The 8460-nt window shown below is 44.3% G+C and overlaps 1 protein-coding gene across 2 annotated transcripts in view; it reads right to left on the bottom strand.

The window, feature by feature from the left end:
* Nucleotides 1–8460, bottom strand: part of LOC116853874 (neurogenic locus Notch protein) — a 374683-nt gene that overhangs the window by 338697 nt on the left and 27526 nt on the right. The window lies entirely within an intron of this gene.

Genomic DNA, 8460 nt, shown 5'->3' on the forward strand with positions numbered 1-8460 from the left:
TCTCTCTCTCTCTCTCTCTCTCTCTCTCTCTCTCTCTCTCTCTCTCTCTCTCTCGCGTAGGCCCGCCGCCATTCGCTCGTATTCCCGGGTCGTTTTTCCACCAGGGACTCCGAGCGTACCGGATCTAGTCGCCTCTCTCGCACTCATATGTGCGCGCGCGCACGGGCGCGCAAAAACGCGCACGGGTGGGATCTTTTTTGGTGCCTTTTGCCGCGGGGGCCGGCCGTAAAATTAGCATAACTCCAATATATTATCCCCCTGGCCGTCGGGCGGAGCCACAAAGTCCGGTGCTTATACGGCCCGTGCGCACAACGCGCGGGGCCCTTTACGAGCGGCACCGATCGCGGAGCGAAAACGCGTTTCATTGAAAATAAACTTGTCGAGTCCACGGGATAATTGTGTGTACGCGCGGCGACACCTAGACGGCCGGCCACGCGACCCTCGCTCGCGACACCTCAATGTTGAACGCGCGCGATCCCCCGAGTTCTCTTTCCGCCCTTCAGGTTTCCGCGCCAAGACCCGCCGTACGAAAAAGTCTGTCGCTTTTTTGTAAAACAGACAAATTCCTCGGGAAGGGAAATAAAAACACGTTTAGGGCCTTGGGTGTAACTCACTTCGAGAGCTGCGTTGGAATTTATACCCTTGAGGGGTTTCGAGTTGCCCCTGAAGGCAATATTCGCCGAATTATATCGTGAGTTCTAATTTCTACAAGTCGGTGGGACGAGAAGCGTTTGCGCTTTCTACAAATTCACGAGGCTTCGTCTTAAGAGATAACTTTCCGTTATGTAGTCACAGAACAGGATATTGTCTCAGAATATCATGAGAATCCGCGCGGCGCTTCTCTCGAAAAAATGAATCGTCTCACGGCAGTTAGCGCGGCCATAAATTATATAACGTTATTATTCGCTTTCTCCTCCTTGTAAAATTGCTCGTCAGAAGCGGCAGTGGGAAAATCAAGTAAATTTCGCTGGTAAACTTATGACGCGAAGTTTATTCTTGACGAGGGAATGTCGGTCGTGTACCATCGATAACGCATCCCCTCGATATTTAATATCCCGCTTCGACACCCGATACCTAACTGGACCGGTCGTCCGTCTCCGGTACACGCGAGAGTGCACTCTTTTTCTATTTTCTCCGCGCCATTGTCGATCGCTTGGCGTGCCTCATCTTCCTCCGCAGCCTGCGACCCAACACGCACGTGATACGAGAAAAACAAAGAGAGAACGGCGAGGTACCGCGGGAAAACGCACCGCCGTGCGATCGACTCGAATTTCCGCCGATCGCCGAAGATATCTCTCCCGGTAATATCGCGGTGACGCGATGCAGAAAGCTATCATCTTCGTGTTATGAGTAATAACAGAAAATAGAAATAATAATAGAATAGTAATAATAGAAAATAAAGTGTATCCTTTGGTCAATTTCGGATAAAGAAAAAGAATGTATCGGGTTGAATTCTACGTCAATGAACATTTTCGTTTCAAGCTCTTGACTTGTGAAAAATAGAAAATTGCCGAGAAGGTTTCTATGAAAGGAGAAACTGGTTTCCGTAAATTAGTCGTTTAAAATTCACAGGTAGATGGAGGCCAAAAAGAACCTTGCGACATCCTGCGTATACACGTTCGCTTTTATCTACTTCCTGTTGGTTATTCCGCGCACGTATGTGAAGAATCACAGGTGACTAAGCGCATATGACAGAATGCATTACACTTTCCTGTGATTGACCTCATGTTAAACGCGACGTGAGTCCGTTACAGTTGAGCAATCTCGGGCAAACTTGCCGACTTGTTCATATGTTGCACACGTTGCACGAAACAGAGATGTTTATGTCTATTTTAACGCGTCAGTCTTCGACAGGGACCTTCGGGAACCTTTCCAGAGAGATTCGGGGAAGGCCTCACAAGAAGCGGCGACCGTGAAATTCTTCCTTTAGTGTGAACTTGTGAAAAGTGGAAACTTGAGAATATTTTTACGTAAAAAATGATTATTATTTTCGAATTAACCCTACTAAAAGGAAAGACCTGTGATCGAAGCCCAGGTCTTGGAAGGTCACTGTACGTTCCTGTCAAACCTCCGCCGACATCCGACACATGTCAGGCGCGCGTTTTACGACACAATCCCGGCCGGCGTACCGGAAAGTACTTTCGGTCGTCCGATATGTTTACTCGCCCGATTAACCAGAGGTAAACTCCGGTTGCACGTGTTCTGGTATGGCGCGCGAGCCAGATTCGCGACGGTCGTAAAAGAAAGCGCGAGCGGAGCCCCGGCTTTGTCCCTTGCGAGTTGTGTCGGAATAAAGCAAAAAAAAAACAGAATAACGAATCTATCGCCGTGATGGCAATAATGACGACTGTAACGATCACTAACGGGACTCACCGACGGCAATAGTTACCCGAGACTATGTTGCGACCGATGAAATAATGGTACACGTTCGATGCAATTTATAACGGTGCACATTCAATTCAATATTGTGCCTGGTTGGCGCAACCAGACTTACGTAGGCTAACCTACACTGTTTCTATTTTTTTAATTTCCTCGAGAAGTCTCACTCACAAGTGAATGAAAATTACAAGTGACAGGAAACATACCATCATTCGGGAACACAAAAGTAAATGTTTTACTTAAGCTTGCACGAAGAAAATATTGTAGTAAAAATTACAACAAAACTGTCGTGATCTCTTGGGGACCAGATGGAATCGTGACTGAAATTATTATACATTTCTTTAAAAATGTTGTACACGTTTCACTTTCTACTGCAAAATTATTGAAATTAGTTGAATGTTTTTTTTATATTCGTATATCACAAAAGGATAGTCAAATTTACTATTTCCATAATGATTGACACGACAATATAGTCCAGCTTCACAAGAAAAGCTTCATTGTAAAAAGAAAAATAATTTTAACGTAATTACTACTACAGTACTTTCTCCATGTAGAGTGGATTCTTCATCTATACATATAGTAAATGTCTCAACCGATCAGAACGAATTTGTTCCTATGATAATAGATTTAATCACACTTCTTTTTCAATTTTGGTCGAAAATATCTGTTCGATGATTCAGAGTGAAGAATTTACTCCACATATGTGAAAAGTAGGCTCGATTGTCAATTTATTTTTCAAGAAATCGCGAAACAGGCGATACTGTCGTTGGTCGAGGCTGAAAATGCTTCAGAAAAGACGATCTTTTCACACACGATCGGTTTCCCTCCTTTTAACGCGTAATGGTCGAAAAGAAGCACTTTCAAACAACACGCACCGCGTCTTGGCGGTGCGCTACCGGCTGAGTCACATCAACTACATTGTATTAAACGTTTAATATACGGCGACGCACGCGCGCTCGCCGATGTTTATACGCGCTATTATCCCGAGAAGCGCCGTTTAAAAGACAGTGGACGCATTCGTCGGGCTCGCTAACCGCTCGGATAATCCTATTAGAGTCGCGCCGTGACGTGATGAAATATCAACTCTCGCACCGCCATAGACCAGTTCCATAAATCGGACTTGTCCAATTTCCGTCGAGCTGTGTTCCGCGCCGACTCGCGTGTCTCTTCTTTTGGCGTTTTTATTGGCAATTCACACCTCAGCGGGGTCACAGGAAGAGACACAAGGCAAAGAGAGAAAGGACATGATCCTGCTCGTAATCGCCGACGATCTACGGCTCCAAAGGAAGTTCACGGGCGTCGCAGGTATGCAAGGGATATCCTGAGAGTCACGAGGCCGTATATCTGGCTTTTGTTTTGACTACTTTCGTCGGACGCCCGTGTCCCGTTTCAGGCTGCCTCGAAGGACCCAAGGCGAGGGGCCCGGCGAAAGGTACCAACGAACGAGCGAACGACCCGCCATTGTTTTCGGGAATTTCGAGCAGGTCCGGCGGAAAGAAAGACGGAGGTAGAGCAAGGTAGGTAGGTAGTCGGACCTGGGGACCCCATTGTATTGTAATGGGCATTACGAGCGTTCGCCTAAGTGGCTTGTACCCCATTGCGCAATTTATGGCCGTTCGTTAGCCGGCCTTACTGTTTTCAAGGGTCGATTTTCGGAATCACGTTGCTGTACGCACATAGCGCCGTGCTCCCTCCCTCCTCCTTTACGACGCGTCTCTAAGTTATACACAAAAAATGCAAGGACAAGACGAAGAGTACCCATAAAACGACGATGTTACCTCGAAAATGTATAAATAGCCGGCGTTATAATACTTTCTATGCGTGACGTCTCTTCTCAGAGATGTTTTCATGATTCTAATCCGGGTAAAGAAAGAACTGATCTAGTTTGCTAGTTAGACTCGAAATATAAATACAAAGGAGTATTTATAAGTTTGCGACGAAATAGCATGTCAAATCGTGTCTCATCAGCACTTCAACGCGCACTGAGAAGAAAAATACTTGAGAATTTAGTCAAGTTTAAATATTCAAATATTTTCAAAAATGAAAAAAATTGTAATATTCATATAGTAAAAAAGTATTTGGTAAAATAAAAAGTTAAAGAAAAGAAAATTTAGTAAATATTTTTGAAGTATTTACACGGAAAAAAATAATTTTGCTCTTTTAGCAAAATCGTCGTTGCTACTGCATATTCGTAGTAACATCAAAAAAATTTAGTTGTAACTAATTTTACAAATTATTCGTTATCAGAACAGAAGTAGTTTCGTTGCCAGGATAGAAAAAATTTGTTGAGTGTATTTGTCTTAAAAATCACATTGATTTGTTATTGATGCAAAATGTATTCTTAGCAAATTTATTTGCTATCGGAGCAAAACTGCAACTGCTTACATAAATCCATTATGGTTCTTATAGCAAACTAATTTGTAGATTCAGCAAATTATATCCAGCAAATAGTGATTAATACTCTTAGCAAATCTTTTTGCTGTCCATATAATAACGAAAAGACCAGCAGAAAATTTGCTGGGCCAGCAAATCATTTTTCTCCGTGTAGTAAAAATAAAGTTTATTTCACACAAAAATAAACCTTAAATGCAAATAGACGTTCAAGTATTTTTTCCGAGTGCAAGTCTACTCGAAAATTAATGTTTCTCGAAATGTAACGAGAACGCATAACATATGTTTGTCAGGTCCCTGAAGAGGCCAACGCACGAATATTCCAGTTGCAGTAGGATGATCCCTGCGATTCGTCGGCACAAAGACGGAACGAGCCTCTTCCGAAGACCGCGATCGAGGAAAATCTTCGAGGGGAGCGCATCGACGGATGCAGCTGTCCGTTCCGATACTATCGACTCCTTGGTACGCGACGACGACGACTACGACTACGAGTGTGAGTGTATACCCGTGACTTTGTACAGCCCTGCGAGGGGCCCACCGTTAGCGGGCGGCAGGACGAATGGAACATCTGCCGGTGGTCCGGGCCCTTCTTCAAACACCACCACCTTGCACTATATTACATGGATATGGCGCCGCTCACGTGTACTATCCGTGTCGCCGACATCCGACCGGTAGCGACGCATGCACGTTGTAGGGAATACGTTAACATCGACGTGTAATTCTGACCGAAATGACTTTCTGCTCGTACAAAGTGAACGGTAATAATGATCGGATCGGACGCTACTTGGGGACGGGAGGAGGGCTTGGTAGCTCGTTAAAATTAAAAGAGTCGCCACGACGTGACATTATTACATTTCAACTTGTTCTTTGATAACCCACACGTTTTATTAACTTATAAAATTGCAATGTCGCCGTTAATTATCTTCCATCCGAATCTCCGAGTAATTCTGACAGACAATTCGGAGGATCCGGCACGGGAAATCATACGTTTCTTGCGGCGACACTGACAGTCACGACATGTGCGGGCATTCAAGTCACCGACGACTCAACGTCATATCAAGACACGAACTTCCTTTTCAGACACTGTACTTTGAACATAAAATATTTCTCCCACTGAACTTATTGAACGATTCTATTCCCAACTTCTGAGGTATAAATAAAATAGCTTAAGGCTCCCGGCTATTCATGGCAGCCATGTTGAATTGTGACGTTAAAAATGAGAAACTCTTACATATCATTTCCAAATAAAAAGATATTTGTACGAAAGGACATTTCAAATTACTTGAGCAATGTTTGTAAAAGACCATATGTTTGTAAAATGTCCCGAAAACTATCTTTTTCCCTTGATAAGTCGATAAATGACCGTAAGACGAACGTGATAAAATCATGAGAAAAGATATGTTAAAAAACAAAGTTGCACGTTACATTAATTATCGTGATTATTTATTGACTGTCAAGGAAAGAAGATAATTTCCTGAGCATTCTACAAGTATACTTAAAAACGATCAGAGGTGCTTTTTCATACAAGTAATTTTTCACGTGAAAGTAGTCCGCAAGAATTTTCAGCGTATTTCGCTTCTGACGTCATCAATCCAGAATTCCACGACGTGGGATCAAAAGCCTTGATAACTTGTCAAACTTTTTTTTAATTTTACGACATGACATGACGAAGCGCGCGAGCTTACATGACATCGTAATAGCCGTATCCCTACCGTAATCGTAGATTACACCGAGGAGTCTCGACCCACGATAAATAACCCGCGAGTTTCCTATTCAATCGTAAAAGAGCGAGGAATCAAGAGAAAAGCGTTAGAGATGAACGATCGTAAATTCCGAGGTCGTCTGGAAGAGCGTATAGAAAATCGAGTGTGTGTTGGAACGAAACGAAAGGCGGCACGTCGCCTGTACAACCGCGGTAATTGCGCATCTCATTCGCTCTCGCGGATTCCCGATATAAAAAAAAGTACGCGCGTGCGAGCGCGAGATAAATAGCAGAATTTCAACGGTACATTGATTTGCGAATCGTTGGTTATTAGTCGAGGTTAGTCGCCTAATGAAAGAAGCGGTAACCCAACGGGCGTCTTGTAACGCCGCTCGGATACTATCCGCGATTACGAATCGGTGGAGCGTTAAAAGTATCTTCGGGTTTCTTCAGAATGGAGATACAGTTACGCGAGGTAAGCTCGTACGCGCTCCGGGATGCTCGGCCTCGCCAGGTGCATTTATCGCGGCAATTATAGGGGGAGGGGAGAAGACACGGTGATTTCAGGCTTGCCGATGGAAACAATTTACACCGTCGCCGTGCGGCCGGAAAATCCAGGAAGGCAAAAATGTCTGTCGACCGACACACACTGTACAACGGACTGCAAAATAGTTTAGACAAGATCAAGTCGCTAGCTCATAATTTCATTCGATAAAACGTGTGTAAGCTGTTTAACGGCCGAGTGTAGTACAGTGGGCTGCAAAAACAGTTTAGACACAATGAAATTGGGAGCTCACCGAACTGTCAGAATTGAGATTCATTATTGACAGGTTTGCGTAATAATAATATAATCAATCATATAATTAAAAATAATAAATAATAGTAAAAAATAATAATAATTAAAATACTACAATTATTGGACAAACCTGTTAGTAATGGCTCTGAATTTTGAGAATTTGTTTTCGCGCGCGCATTTGGAACTTATCAGTAATTATTCAGAACTTTGTGAGTTCAGTGAACTCCCAATTTCGTTGTATCTAAATCTACGTTTCACAAATCCACTGAACGCACTTATATACATATCTTCTTGCGTACACACGATGTGTATATACATCTCTTTTCCGATCTCAGCAGGGAACGAATCGTGAAACGCGATAATAACACATCGACACCGCGCGCGCGTGGGTGTAGTACGATGAGTTAATTAGCAACAATGTGGAAAATGTAACGCGCAATGCGAATTAATCTCATTACACACCTATCGTTCCCGTTCGATTACCCAACGTCGGCCTCATAATTACGTAATACGTAATACGTAATAAAGATCATTTGCAAACTACGGCGCTACGATATCTTTATTACGTTTCGCTCGATTCCCACGATTCGCCGCCCTCGCCAGAGACAATTACGCAATGCTCGGCTCGATTATCGTTATCGCGACTTTTTCGCGGTCCCGCTCGCGCCTTGAACAAATCGCTATTCTCGCCGTACAACAGCGGCGCTTTCGTGCCGAACATAAAAAGTGACCCGGCTTTTGAGACGGCTGATACACGGACGGTCGCGGGTCGCTCGAAATTCCGCTCACGTGCCGGAGTGATGTGAATTGTTTGTGAGGGGGCAACGACGAGGACACGAACTCTGTGTTTCGTCTGTAACGATATAACGGCGCGCTATTATGCAAGCGTAACCTCCGCGTTGTCGGCCGAGTTCTACGGTACAACGGGGAACGTCGTACTGAAATTCGTACCGACTCCCTCGGCGAGACCTTCGCCGCGAAAGGGAGAAGCCGAGTTATCCGGTTTCATCTTCGCGAACTTTATCTCTGCGAGATCACGGCTACCGTATGCGGCGATTCCTCTGCTCACAGCTCTACAATCAGGTTCCTGTCCCCCTCAATTTACTACCCTCGCTCTCCCACTCGCGAGCCGCTCTTTGAACGATCTCTCTCTCTCTCTCTCTCTCTTTCTCTCTCTCTCTCTCTCTCTCTC

This window comes from Odontomachus brunneus, unplaced genomic scaffold (assembly GCF_010583005.1).
Source record: "Odontomachus brunneus isolate Ranch 3 - 2012 unplaced genomic scaffold, Obru_v1 Obru_scaffold_001, whole genome shotgun sequence".
Taxonomy (NCBI): domain Eukaryota; kingdom Metazoa; phylum Arthropoda; class Insecta; order Hymenoptera; family Formicidae; genus Odontomachus; species Odontomachus brunneus.